The sequence below is a fragment of the Globicephala melas genome, chromosome 3, assembly GCF_963455315.2.
Source record: "Globicephala melas chromosome 3, mGloMel1.2, whole genome shotgun sequence".
In the NCBI taxonomy this organism is placed as follows: Eukaryota; Metazoa; Chordata; class Mammalia; order Artiodactyla; family Delphinidae; genus Globicephala; species Globicephala melas.
Window position 1 is genome coordinate 66,064,127 of NC_083316.1, and position 15,004 is coordinate 66,079,130.

At 38.2% G+C, this 15,004-nt stretch overlaps 1 protein-coding gene across 3 annotated transcripts in view; it reads left to right on the forward strand.

Annotated features, from left to right (window-relative positions):
• Nucleotides 1-15,004, forward strand: part of VCAN (versican) — a 114,020-nt gene that overhangs the window by 55,453 nt on the left and 43,563 nt on the right. The gene's annotated exons all lie outside the window — the stretch shown is intronic.

Consider the following 15,004-nt stretch of genomic DNA (forward strand, 5'->3'; position numbering starts at 1 on the left):
TGATTGTACGGTCATCATTTTTTAAAAGGTAATATTAGCCCAAGATAGCCTCATATAATTTTTTAAAATCACATTTTTCATTTTTATAGAATTTATTATGTAGGAAAATTATTTTCAGAGTTTTAATTACAGGATCAGATTCCTTTCTTCAAATAAAATGTTATTCAGGGCCTCTATATTTTGAGTAGATAAAGAGTGGCTGTTCCGGTTAGTATTTGAGGGGTGTATCAGGAGGTCCACTTTCTTGGACCTCTCCCTCACCCCCAGTGACAGTTTCTAAAGTAACATGTACCTCAGAACACAGCTAGAAAGAGAATGATAACATGTAGGTAATTCAAAATAAGCAGCAACATTTAACTCCTGAATGAATTGATTTTTTTAAGTAAAAACATTTTCTAAATTGGCCTAATTATCCATCTATCACTATAATGACACACATTTATTAACTTTTACCTCTGAATAACTCTGTATGATCCCGTATAAAACAAATTAAGCAAATCTAGCTTCAATCTTATTGATAACTATGTGTAATCAAAATCATAGATAATTACATGTCAAAGTATGTGCAGAGCAAAGTCATCAAGCACACACTTAGAGCTTGATACTTTCAGACCACTTTTTACATATTTTATCATGTTTAAACCTCAGAGATAATTTGTGAGGCAAGTAGGGAAAGTATCGCAGATGGGCAAACGGAGGCACACTGGGTCTGACACTTTGGCACTGGTCTATGTCTTGGCGCTCCTTGGAGCATTTTTGCAGTGAGGCAATTCTCTCCCCTGATGAACTCACAGGAATAATGACTCTCTATTGGCTCAGGTGCCAGCCTGTCCATCAATTTCTGAAAGAACATAGACTCTGGAAAGACTGGCTTCTCGCTGGCATTCTATTGGTTTTAAAGCAGATGGTTTATATTTAGTTTGCTGCTAATATGGGACACTGTGTATGCTATTCAGATACCTGCTATGGCAAGAGAACAGCATGCTGAAATCAGTAGCTCTGATTCTGGGCTGTTTCTCTCCTGCAGAATTTTGGAGCACTTCCCTGAAAGTGGATGGATGGGGCGGGTGCCTGCACATTTGAGTGGTTCCCTTTGCTGGGCTCCAGCTGTGGCTCCCTTCCAGAGAAGCACATTTTTTTCTGCAGGGAATTAGGATGGCTTCCCCCATTTCTTCTTGGCTGTCTAGAAAAGGATTGAGTTCTTCTATTAGTCAAATAGTGAAAAAAGAAGAGACTGTCTATCTTCCTTTCGCTTCTATAGTAGGAAAAACAGAATTGACCTTAATGTTTCTAAATTATTAATGAGCTTAACACTGCACTACAGACCAAAAGTTACCTTTTTACAAAGTCCTTCTAAGTGAAATATTTTGTATGTATAACACTTACGGTCCCATAGAGACACACATGCAAACATATATAGAGTCTGAATTTTTTAAAGCTTTTTTTAAAAAAAATTTATTTTATTTAATTTATTTTTGGCTGTGTTGGGTCTTTGTTGCTGCACCCGAGCTTTCTCTAGTTGCTGCGAGCAGGGGCTACTCTTTGTTGCGGTGCGCAGGCTTCTCATTGCGGTGGCTTCTCTTGTTGCGGAGCACGGGCTCTAGGTGCGCAGGCTTCAGTAGCTGTGGCTCGCAGGCTCAGTAGTTGTGGCTCTCGAGCTCTAGAGCGCAGGCTCAGTAGTTGTGGCGCACGGGCTTAGTTGCTCTGCAGCATGTGGGATCTTCCCAGACCAGGGCTCGAACCCGTGTCCCCTGCATTGGCAGGCGGATTCTTAACCACTGAACCACCAGGGAAGCCCGACTCTCAAATTTTTAAGTGCTCTATAAATATTTTATTAACCCACTAATCTCAAGGAAAAATTTAAGAAATTGAAATTGTATTTCTCACAGGTTGAGTTTTACTAATAAAAGAGATGTTCCGTAGATAGCTAAAAGGAACTTGTTGTCTTCTTCCTAACGTGAACCAATGTCTATTCTTTCTGAAAATGGCATTTGCAATTATAAGTTGCTATTATCAAAACTACTACTGAGGTAGGGCGTTAACCAAAGGCAGATACCACTTAGTTCTTATTGGCAGTGACCTCTAGAGAAAGGCATACACTGTCTTCCAGCAGAGTGCAGTCAATCAAGGGTTCTCTTCAGGTAAAGCTACAACATGCCTTGTTCTTTAACAGAATTAAAAGGGGCACAAAATAAACATAAACCATAGGCCCTGCTCCCAGGGATTTTAAGTGCATTTTGGGGAGCCAGTATTAGCACAATCAAATATAATTGCAGTACAGAAACACATAATTACACACTTGGTATGAGGTACTAATTGTGAATGGAAGATGAGGTCAGCAAAGAAGGAATCAATGAAGGCAGGGGATTCAGAGAATAGTTCATGAGGAGGAAGGTATATAAGTTAGTCCTTGTTGGAGGGGTAGATCAAAAATAAATTACCAGAAACTGGTTATTAGCCAATTGCTTCCCAACAGAGGCTCACCAGTGGGGCTAAGGAGCCCCAAGTACAATCAGGCATTTTTCCAGATAGGGCTGGGATGACAGAGTGGGCGTCCCTCCTTCAGAAGATGAATGCCTTCTTAGGATTCACCTAGAAACCTATACAGATTCATGGATACCAGAGATATTCAGGCAACTTCCTCAGGAGGGATTGTTCTCACATTTTTCTGTTTTTTAATGATTGATACTGTTTGATAAAGATAGTGTCTTCTGTAAGTTAAATACGTTGAACTTTTCAAAATACATCCCTATGAAGTATCACGGTTCAGAGTTACACACTTGTAAAGTTAAATGACAGAAAACTACTTTTTAAAGAGTGGGCTGCATGTTCTAAACGGTGATCTATAGGTTTATGATATCTTAATTCAAGTGAAATTTGAATTGCTAATATTACAGAAGCAGGTGCTGTAAGTTGGGGAATCTAGAGTCAGTCTCTCCTTTGATTCTCGGCAATGCAGACCCAGGAATTTCTCAAATTTTCTGTCAGAATTTTTTGCCAGTAAAATGGATGTAGTGGCGATTATTGTATAAAAAGAATAATATTTCCTAAATTCTGACCCATACTCTTTTTTCCAAACCACAGGGATTATGAAATAAAAAGATGATTATATATATATAAACACATATATGTATCCAAACATATATATAATATACACGTATTCAACAAATAGTCAGATAATTGCCGTACACTAAGTACTACGCTAGAACTGGATTTCTGAAGCACACTCTGTCTGTGATATTCTGAACGACCATGGATAAGTAGTTGGTTTGCTCCATGGGATACATGGAAGACTCAGTTGATGTAGTGGAAAGAACCTTTGGAAACAGACCTGGGTTCATGGTCAACATTGTTATTTGTGACTGTTTGCTCTTGAGTAAATTGCTTGATCTCCATAGACCTCAGTTGTTATATCATTAAAAATACATGCTAATACTACAAACTCACCAGATTGCTTAAAGGAGAAAGGATCTCTTCCAGGGCTTGCCAGTCACGGTGGCAGACACATTGCACATTTAACGCTCCTTAAGTGACTTGAAAACACCAAGCACAGTGCCTGGCACGTGGCAATGACTTAGTACAAATTAATTCCCTCTCAGCTTCAGCACTTATTTCATTCTGAACTTCTAAATGTAGGAAGATTTAGACGGTTTTGTACTAAATAGGTTAAAAATGGAATTATCTTAAAATTCAAGATGATTTATACCAGGGAGCCAAATATAATTATACTATAGTATCTGCTTAACTGCAAGAGCTTGTTAAAATTTTAATCTTCTATGGATTGTGTTTGTCTAGGATGATGCCATTTTGGGTGCAAATCAGAAGCAGCTGCAGCCCTTATTTAAAATTTAAATATAGTTATAGTATTGATTCTATAGTATCTACACGTAGAATTCATTAGCTTTCTGCTCTTTTTCATGTGTGAAAATTGGGCTTGTGATTTTTGATAACTACCAATTTAATTTTGTTTCAAAGAAAAGATCTTTTTACGAATTCTTTACAAATTTTTCCAGGTGCTGGGCCAGGCCTCTTCTTGCATATTCATAGAAAACATGGGCATTCCCTGCTGTCTTTTTGTTGTTGTCAAGGAAACCCCCCAGTTCTCTACACAGGGATTACATTCTTCTTTCTTAATAGCTCTTAGATCATTCATTTGTGCAATGAATAAAAAATGTATTCACGGGCCCAGACAGTGTTCAGAACTTTGGGGGGGGAGGGGGAGGGGCGTAGCCAAGGGGAGAGATGTGTGGTGAGAGGAGCAATAGGGATAAAAGAAATAGAAAAAGAAATGCTTTGTGAGGTTCCATTTTAATGAGTTAAAGTGAACATTTTATATTGAAAAAAGCATTACCTATTTTTGTCAGTTTACAAAATTTATAACATTGCACCTCAGTGAGGCCAGTTTGTCACGTACAAATGGAAAAGCTGGTGAATAAGTGGCTTTATTGATAGAAGGATTCCAAGAATGGGGCCCTGGTTGAGGGCGTGGGGATGTGTTTTAGTGAAGACTTGTATATTTTTTTTCATTTGTATGGAAGTACTTTGATTTTTTTTTTTAATAACATAATTGAGACATTAGAAAAGGTAGAATATTCTTTCAACCTAGGGCATCATGTGGACAATTGAGAACCTATTTTATTGCATTAGAAAGTGTGCTCCTTAGAGAGATATGCCAGTGTTTAGACTTTGAGTATGGATCAGGAGGGAAACATTGATCTGTTGGCATGAAGGCTGTAATTATTCTTAAAAAGAGTGGTTTGATTTGGGGGAGGAAAATAAATTATGGTGAACCTTCTAAATACTTGCTAGAATTATTGTGATAATATATAAAGCATTTTTCCGTAAATAATTTGAAGTCTAAGTAGGAGATCTGAAACTGGAAAGAAAGGATCTGTGGAGTGAGAGGAAAATTTTAACTGTATTTCAGCATCCGTGTCTATGAAACTTTGACGTATTGTGTCACAGTACTATACCCGGACTTGCTTGCCCCCAGTATATAATCAGCACACACTACCTTGACTGGCTTCTAGTGACTTTATCTTTTCATTTTAATACCACAGTATTCCTGGCGTCTCACAGGGTGAGTTGGTTTGTTTGGCCGTATGCTGCGCATAGTAGGTTTTGGTTTTTCTAAGTTGAGAAAGGGAAAAGAAAATATACTAATGCATGCTTTTGTAGAGTACAATGGAATATACTAAAATTAGCATTTTTTATTATGTTGTGATCTTATCTTGCTCTGCTCTGTAGGGGAACCATTTTACTCTCCGCAGATAAAACATTCTCTGCCCATCTCTTCACACTCACCTCCAGGAAATATTTTAAAGGCTTGTTGAAATAAAGTCATTCAATCAAGCTACTCTGTGGCTGGGGGAAAGAAAATAATGTCATCCATAGCTTAGTTGGGAAGGCAACTTGAAATAATTAGTAAGCAACAAGAGTATGCAATAAAGGCTAGTTGGTTGCTTTAAAAGAAGGAAAAATAGAGGTAATATGAAGTAAGTTAATATAAGCGGCACCTTTTAGCAGGCAAAGTCTCAGAATTGACCTCACAGGAAACTCTGGGCATTTATCCCCTCACTGAGCAGCCATCCATTTTACTCAGGAGGACCCAGAGTAGCACCAACCAGGCACCAGCCAGCTGACCAACAATGATGCCATTCTGTACAGGGGTTTGAGGAGCACCAAGAAATCTCCCAGGGCATAAATATTGCTCACACTGCTTCTCAACCTTGGCTCTATATCAGAATCACCAGGGAGCCTCCAGATAAAAATATCCACTACCCCATCCTCCACCAGATAATTTGAATCTGAATTTCTAGTGATAAGGCTTAGGTCTTTGTACTTTTTTTTTGTTTCTTTTCTTAACTTTGCTTTATTTAATTTTTTTTAATATTAGGTATCTGTATTGTTAAATGCATGTGATTTTGATGCCTAGAGAATGTTGAACTCTACTGGTAAAGTAAAGGCTTTCTGACCTCAGACAGAGGCTGAAATATAGACATTCCTGGGGAAGGGGCTGCTTTAAGCCTCTGAAGTTTAAATTGTATTTTAACATTTTTAAGGAGGAAAAAAAATATGCTTAATTTAGTCTCCCCTGAGTGAAACTGTGGTCTTTGATCATGTTTTGAGAAGTGTAGCTTTCTCACAAATGTTAGATGAACCTTGGCATCTGTAAGTAAGGAAGAAAGTAGAATTAACTATCATTGAAATATATGTTTTTTTAAGTCTCAGAATAATTGTAATTGAATCAAAAGTGATAGGGAAGAGTGGAGAATACATCTGGAATTACCTGGAACTGCATACCTCACTTTGCTGTACCCATATTACCTTCTCTCTATCAACATGGAAATTAAAAGGAAATAAATATGCTTATAGCTTAAGGACCCTTTTGGCTATACTGCCAAAGTGAATTTGTTCATTATATATTTACATTCGAGAAAAACAGTGTGATAAGCCTATACAGCTTCTAGATTTGGAAAGAAAAAGAATGATGAAAAGAATATTGAGACTGTGCCTGCATATTTACATTATCTGATTTTTATAACCATAAAAATCTTTAGTATTTGAGTTATCTGTATGCTCTTTTAGTTGTATCTCAGAATGTGAGTTATTATTGCAGCCAAAAAACAACAATTTTTCAGTCCAAAAAAAAAGGCAAGTCTTTCAAAAGAGGTATCAAAGTAGTGAATGTAAACTTTTCCATTCTTTTTTTATAATTAATTTATTTATTTTTGGCTGCATTGGGTCTTCGTTGCTGCACACGGGCTTTCTCTAGTTGCGGCGAGCAGGGGCTACTCCTTCTTGTGGTGCACAGGCTTCTCATTGCAGAGCACGGGCTCTAGGCATGCAGGCTTCAGCAGTTGTGTCTCATGGGCTTCAGTAGTTGTGGTGTGCAGGCTTCAGTAGTTGTGACACGAGGGCTTCAGTAGTTGTGGCTCATGGGCTCTAGAGCCCAGGCTCAGTAGTTGTGGCGCACAGGCTTCGTTGCTCCACAGCATGTGGGATCTTCCCGGAGCAGGGCTCGAACATGTGTCCCCTGCATTGGCAGGCGGATTCTTAACCACTGCACTACCAGGGAAGCCCCAACTTTTCCATTCTTGGTGATAAATAAATGTGTAGACATTCATCCAACTAAATTCCCAAAAGAAGGGCTAAGTGGCTAGTGTAAGGAGAGCATTACATATTAAAGGATCCCTTCACTTTAATTATGGAATATAGAAGTTAGTAAGGAAGGTGAAACAAGTATATAGTAACAACTGAGAAGTTATAAATAAGAATAATATGACATAAGTCCTATGGCATACAAATTAAAGATACAGCCAATTTGGGCTGATGAGTTTTAGTGAAGAGATATCTAGGGGCTTCTGCTGGATTATTCATAAATGCAGGGATGAAGTTCAAAGGAGGGTTTATGAAGATTCCAAGTTGGGGGCAGGAGTGTTCTTGTTGAACAGAAGCGTGAGTTGGGAATGAGGAGGATCTTGAGACGGGGGCATGGATTCTCTGCATCCAACTTAGAGGTGCAGAGAATGAGAACAGAGAAAAAAGGCAGAGGATGAATGTGTGTACAGTGATGGAGCTGTTTGAACACCCTATTGAAGAGGTCAGGTGACAGAGATGACTTTTGAAGAAGGGGTGGTGTAATTAAAATGGTGTTTGGTAAGTTTAGTAGCTATAATATGGGGGCTTAAAAGGAAGTGTATATATATATATATATATATATATATATATATACACACACACACACATATAAATGTATAAATGTATGTATGTATGTATTTATGAGAGGCATTTGTTTTACTTTAGTCAAAGTTTTTTTACTTAAATTTTAAATCCTTGATTTTGACCAAAGTACTTTTCTGGTGTTAGGACATCTGGTAATTATTTGTCTATTATCTATCTCTCTAGCATCTATTTATCTATGAAAAGCTTTGACAACCTTAGAGAACTAACATGAAAAAGATAAGAAAAGTACTGCGGTATGGTTGGTTTTTGTTTATTTGTTCTGCTTTCCAAGAAACACTTAGAAACCAAAATAACCTGGATTTTCTTTCATATAACTCTTTATCTTATTGTTCAAAAATGCTTGAAGGGCCCAAAATTACTTGATTAAGCTCTCCAGGAAAACCCTTACTCTTTAAAAATTGGAAGTTAGGAAGTCCCTTGGGCCTCTTCTATAAGCAAGAAAAGCCCACACTCAGTGATAACTCCTTAAGCGCACTTAGACCAGATGACTGTATCTAAACACATTCTTTCCACTTGAAACAACAGCATTATTAGAGGATTATCTGAATTTGGGAAAAGAGTTGATTCCCATTTATCATCCCCATATCATGTCTGCCTCAAAAGTGAGGCCATCAGAAACACTTATATTGTTTATTACCCTTTCTGGGTGTAAAATTCATGAATTGAAAAATATGGAGCTCCTCGCTCAGCAAGAGGGAGCTGTCAGTGTAAGATAGCATGCTTGGGTGGTGCACCAAATGAACCTCAGCTAGCAGAGCTAATAGGGAGATGAAGGTCACAGCATCCAATCTTTTTTTTTTTTTTTTTTTTTTTTGCGGTACGTGGGCCTCTCACTGTTGTGGCCTCTCCCGCTGCGGAGCACAGGCTCCGGACGCGCAGGTTCAGCGACCATGGCTCACGGGCCCAGCCGCTCTGTGGCATGTGGGATCTTCCCGTACCGGGGCACGAACCCGTGTCCCATGCATCGGCAGGCGGACTCTCAACCACTGCGCCACCAGGGAAGCCCGACAGAATCCAATCTTGATCTCCCAGCCTCTAGCGTAATCTCTCACTTCTGGAGGAATTGGGTATTGATATAAATATCACGTGATTTTTCAATTATTAATGTAATTAAGTATGCAAAAACAACTGACAAGATTTGGGGAGGATGCTTATATCTTGATCACTAATGTCAATTCTTTTTTCAACATCCTGAGTTGGCACCATTTTTAGTGCCTCAAATTTTGAAAATGATGGGGAATTTAGGATGTCTGAGACAATCTAGTTGAAATGCACATTAGGTGGTTTTCTTTGCTTTATAAGGTGCCAGTTAGCATTTTATTTTAATTAAGAACATATCAAAAGGTGAATGAAATTGAAGCATTTGCTTATGTCTGGTTATTAGATTCATAGGTATATGTCAGAAAGCTTAAACATCTTAGAGAACTTCCAGTTTTCTCTATTTTAGTTCTATAAGTGTTTCTTAAATACTTCAGCATGGCTGTCTATTGTATTTTTTTAATAAAGAACCAAAATATTTTTTGATGCACATTAAGATGAAAACTATTTTAATAAAGAAATGTGATCCTAATATCTCTCTGCTGAGTAGATTTGTATATAATTACATTTAATTAAAAGCTCTTAAATTGTAAAATTCCCTATAGAGAACATGAACTTTAGCCAGCTGCCTCTGCATCTTAGCAACTATGTTTTGTGTCTGCTAACAGTAAGACTGGAAGACTTGTGCTATGTCTACAAAACTCTGCCATGAAGTACTTAAAAATACTTGGTGAATAATTTGAGGTCTGCTAGCAGTAAAGCTTTGTGTGAAATGCCATTTAAAAAAATCTATTAACCGTGGTACCGGTATATTCAAGTCAAGCTGTTAAAATACATTCATGTAAACATAGAAAAGATTATACATACACCTTGTGGAGTTTTGTGGTTTGACTCTTGCAATCCAAATAAAAATTATATCACCCTTAGAATAAAATTCTAAAATAGAGCCATCTTTTTTAAGGACTTGTTCATCTAAGAGCTGGGAATATTAATTACTCCCTGAGGTTGCACTGTTGGTACAAAGTAGAGCAGATCACAACTTTGTAATGAAATACCTGCTTTCACAATAGCACAGGTGTCCCCCTGCCACACCCTACAAAGAAACTTTTCTGGTTTGCAATAATTATAGCTCTTGCAACTCTCTCATAGCATGCGTGGTGGGTGATGGTGGTGACAAGAAAGGGGGATGAAGAAGTAATTTCAGAAACTAAATAAACAAATAGGAATATGGGTGAGATGTAGGTGGCAGTGGTAGGAAAGAATTCACCTATCTATACTAGGTAGGTTAAATGAAATTTAAAAAATATGGAAACAAACTAGCCACGCTGAGAATGAAATGTAGATTTATCTGTAGAGAATCTGTTGGCAGAAAAAATTATCTTCAAAGCCCTGGGCAATGAATATTTTCGTCACCCTCAAACCAATACTAAGAAAACGGAAGAAACCATTTGGAACACAACTTATTTTAATAATAAATACTAGTAACTTAACTGTGAGAAGATTCCTTGGGAATCTTCCTTCAGAAAAAGGAAACTAATTCCAACTCACATTTCATATCTTCGTTTTATTTAAGAATTCTCATTTAGTGAAATATTTTTACAGTACACATCCAGTGAGCACTTTTAAAATCACTGTTTATTACGATGTGCTGATAGTTCTTTGGTCAGTGCCAGCTTCAAGGTACCATGAGAAGCATAAGATGTAACAGCTTAAAGTATTTCTGTGTTTTCTACCATTCTGAGGCAAGTCAGATCAGATGCTTGTAAGGCAAGTGGAAAAAGGAATCCTAATTTTAATTTAATGATTGGTACATTCTCAATATGTACACTGAAAAAGTGTCCTTTTTTAAAAAAAATAGGGAGAAAAGAGTTATAGTAAGGTCATTTCTCTAACCTATTGGCAAGAGTATTTGTTTCAGAGAGAAAAGAGAAATTTAGAAGATACCCTTGGAGGTCTTAGGTCTCTGTAAAGTTGGTAAACATGTGTTTGCCATATAGTCTCATAGATAATAGGTACTCAGTAAATTTTGTGCAATCAGTTGGTCCTGCGGAGATAACGTTTGGGTGCCATGCATGTTTGTGGTGGTACGTTTAATTTTGCGTGCAAAAACCAGTATGATGCCGAGCTGTGTTGTGAAGTATATGCAAAGACCACTCTCTGCTGTGTTTGTATGGCTGTGATTGAAATATTGTGATATTTATTTAGGTTAGAAAATGTATTCCATCTAACATGTGAGTCTTTTGGTGAAATTTTCTAATACAATGGTCTAAAATACTAAGAAGTCCTCATAGATTTATGAGCAATAAGAAATGTCAGAGTTCCTTACCCAAGTGGAAAATGGACTAAAAGAATACTATCCTTTGTTCATTGAACTAAAACTAGAGAATATATAGTGAATGTCAGGGACATTAATTAATTGAATTAAGTAGACAATAAGAGTTGATAGTCAATGAAATTATTATATAAATTGTTGATTTACAATGACTTCTTTGTTTTCTTTGCTAGAAAAACATTTTATTTTAAATTATTCATTCCTTTGTAAAACATGTAAGTGAGCATCAGGGTGTCAGTTCCTTTGACATGCTGACATTTGACACACTGACATGCCTCTGTGTCTTTTCTCTTTCTGCTTTATTCCACGCCACTTATTTTTAGAGCTACCAACATGATACTTAATGAAACCTCTATCTATAATTATTCACTAAGAAGATCATGGGATATGTTTATATCAGTTTTGTTTTCTAAAAAAGTAAGGAATTTATTTAGAAATCCATATAAATCTATAATAACATTGAGTATTTTTACCCTATTCCTAGCCTACGAGTTTATAACTAAAGAACACCAAGCAGTTATTTCCTTATTAATCCTTGTGTTTGGCTGGAGAAGCTTGGCTGAATGGTTAGTTTAATCTCCACTATTTGTAAAAAGGTACAAAATGTGGTGGGGATTTTTCATATTTTTGACACAGACCCATGCTTCTTATTGGAAGTCTTTCTGTATTTAAATATAAGATGCTGTGGGAATTTAGCAACTGTATGTGTGATAATTCTTTTTTTAAAAAAAATATTTATTTATTTATTTATTAATTTATTTTTGGCTGTGTTGGGTCTTCGTTTCTGTGCGAGGGCTTTCTCTAGTTGCGGCAAGCGGGGGCCACTCTTCATCGCGGTGCGCGGGCCTCTCACTATCGCGGCCTCTCTTGTTGTGGAGCAGAGGCTCCAGACGCGCAGGCTCAGTAGTTGTGGCTCATGGGCCCAGTTGCTCCGCGGCATGTGGGATCCTCCCAGACCAGGGCCCAAACCCGCGTCCCCTGCATCGGCAGGCAGACTCTCAACCACTGCTCCACCAGGGAAGCCCTGTGATAATTCTTAATAGTGAATTCTCATTTACACCTAGTGAAACCTAATGAAAAGGGTTGTATGTAAAACGACACTATAAGCAATTTAAGATAAGCATATTTTTGAAGTTCCTGTTAAACCCTACAGAGTTGAACAGAATAGTTTAACTGAGTGTGGCTTAATTCTACTATGTTCAAGTAGTATTAACAATGAGAGACTACTCGATTTGGTGATTAGCTAAGACTCTCAATGTGATATTTCAAGAGATTCATTTGTACAGAAAGCATTTAAAGATGTATTCTCTCATATACCTATATATGCACATGCATATATAGTCTCTCACATTCTTTTTTCTTAGTGAAAGGTAGCCTTCAACACAAGCCATATTAAAAGGTGTTTATCATCTGAAGATGTTTTCTTTTAAAATATATACACCATGAGGCAATATAAGATTACAGTAACAACTTCAGTGATCTAATATTGAACGAACTTACTCTTTTTGGGGAAAGAAAGGTGAGGCATTTAGGCATTTCCTTAAGTTTGGCAGTTAGGAGTAGTTGTAACATCAGTGGCAGAAATCATCTGTATTCATTTTATATTTTCATAATATACTGGAGTTATGTATTGACCTCATTTCTCTTTATGGTAGAAATATTTTTCATTCATTTGAAAACCTATACTCCTTTTTTTACATAGTTGAAAGGCTGAATGTAAGGGGTGGAGGTATAAGGAATGATTTGTAGTGTGTAAAAGTTAAATAGGATGGATATATATATATTTAGGAAAGAGTATCCCACTCCAACACAAATAGTGTTTTATGGAGACAACACAGTGCAAATGGGATACAGAAAAAAAAAAAGTTTTCTTTTTTGTTTTTATTAGAGTGAAAGGGATAAATGTAAATATGGTGTATTTTCCAGTTACATAAAAGTCTTGTGGTCTTTGGGGTTTCCTTTTAGCAAACCATGGTTAAAAAGAGAAGGAGCTCCGTAAAGTTTCTGTTTTTTTTTTTTTTTTTAGTTACCTTGTTTTTTGGCTGTGTTGCGTCTTCGTTGCTGTGTGCGGGCTTTCTCTAGTTGTGGCGAGCGGGGGCTACTCTTCCTTGTGGTGCTCGGGCTTCTTATTGCAGTGGCTTCTCTTGTTGTGGAGCATGGGTTCTAGGCAAGTGGGCTCAGTAGTTGTGGCACACGGGCTCTAGATCTCAGGATCAGTAGCTGTGGTGCCCGGGCTTAGTTGCTCCGTGGCATGTGGGGTCTTCCCGGACCAGGGATTGAACCTGTGTCCCCTGAATTGGCAGGCGGATTCTTAACCACTGCACCACTAGGGAAGCCCCGTAAAGTTTTTATTGATAGTTCATATACTTCTTATATATTTATGTTGACATAAAGAATATAAACAATATTGCTACCTTCTCAATAGAGTATTTTTCTTTTTTGACATCGGTAAATGCTAGATACTGATCCTTTCACGCATGGAAGGGTGCGGCTTTTTTATTTATTTATTTATTTATTTGTCTGCGCCCAGCCTTTGTTGTGGCGGCATGCCCCAACTTTCGTTGTGGCATGTGGGCTCTAGTTCCCTGACCAGGGATGGAACCCAGGCCCCTGCCTTGGGAGCGCCGTGTCTTGACTGCTGTCCCGCCAGGGGCATCCCGGGAGCAGCTTCTTACAACAGGAGCCATCTCCCTACCGATGGGGGGCAGGGGTGACTCCGTCGTAATTATTCCCCCTCTAAGTTCTCAGGTTCAGCCTAAGTGTGTGTGGCATGGATCAGGGCTAGGCTGAAAGTTAACTCTGTGACAGTGTTCCTGGGGCCATCCCCCGTGCTTCTCTTTGTCTTCTTCCTGGGTTAGCACACCCACAGGTACCTTTTTGCACTGCCGTGACACTGAGACTAGGACAGCTTCAGTGACAGGACCCTCTCTTAGGATGACTGAATTCCTCCGTGATGAAAGTGAGGGTGCAGAATGGCCTCCCTCCTGGCGTTTGGACAAGGAGCTTTGCTGGTGGATATCTGGAGACAGAAAAGGCAATTGGGCTTAGTGGTTGGTACCCTGTGGCAATCTACAATCTAGGAAACGTTCTGAGGATAAGTGTTATTTAAAGTATGCTAGTTCTAATGATTAGCTGTGACTTCTGAACTTCCTTTGGAGAAAAGGTTAATAAAAAGAATGATAACTGACCGAATCCAGGTCACCTCTCATGAAGGATAAAGGTGTAAAGGTGTGGAGGGCTCTTCTTTCCTGGTGCTTTCAGTGAGCCATCCCTGCATGGAGACTCCCCTCTCCCTCCAGGGCTTCCTGCCCTTGTGTATGGGATGTGCCTGCAACCTATGCAGCTAAGTCTTGTCTCACTGTTGCACTGGGGTGGGGTTGTCATCACACTGTGAAAGGGCTATAAAGAAATCTCTCTTTTGCTTTTCTAAAAACAATCTTCTAGGACAAATTATGACAAGAGGCCAGAAGGAATCGCTTCTCATTTCCTTATTGAATAGAGCGCGTCTAAGCGTCCTCCTACATTAAGGACAGCAATCAGTTACTTTTTCTGTATGATCTGGTGAAGTGGTCTTAACTTTTAACTTTTTTTCAGGTCACACAAAGATGAATTCCTATATTTCATGATTACAATGTGTGTATGTGATTCCTTGTTCCATTTTAAGGACGTTGCTGTGTTAAACATGTTGAAGAGTTTTCATAACCCGTTGCTGCAATCTTAAATTAGATTTATTTTTCCCATTGCTAATATCAAACAGCAAATTCGAAGACTGAGAACCATGTATAGAAGGGTGATTGCTCTTAATGTGAAAAGATTTGAATCCTTCTTTTTGTGTGAGACTGTGATCAGCCAGCCTAGCTATCGATTTCTTCTGTCGTACACTGCCAA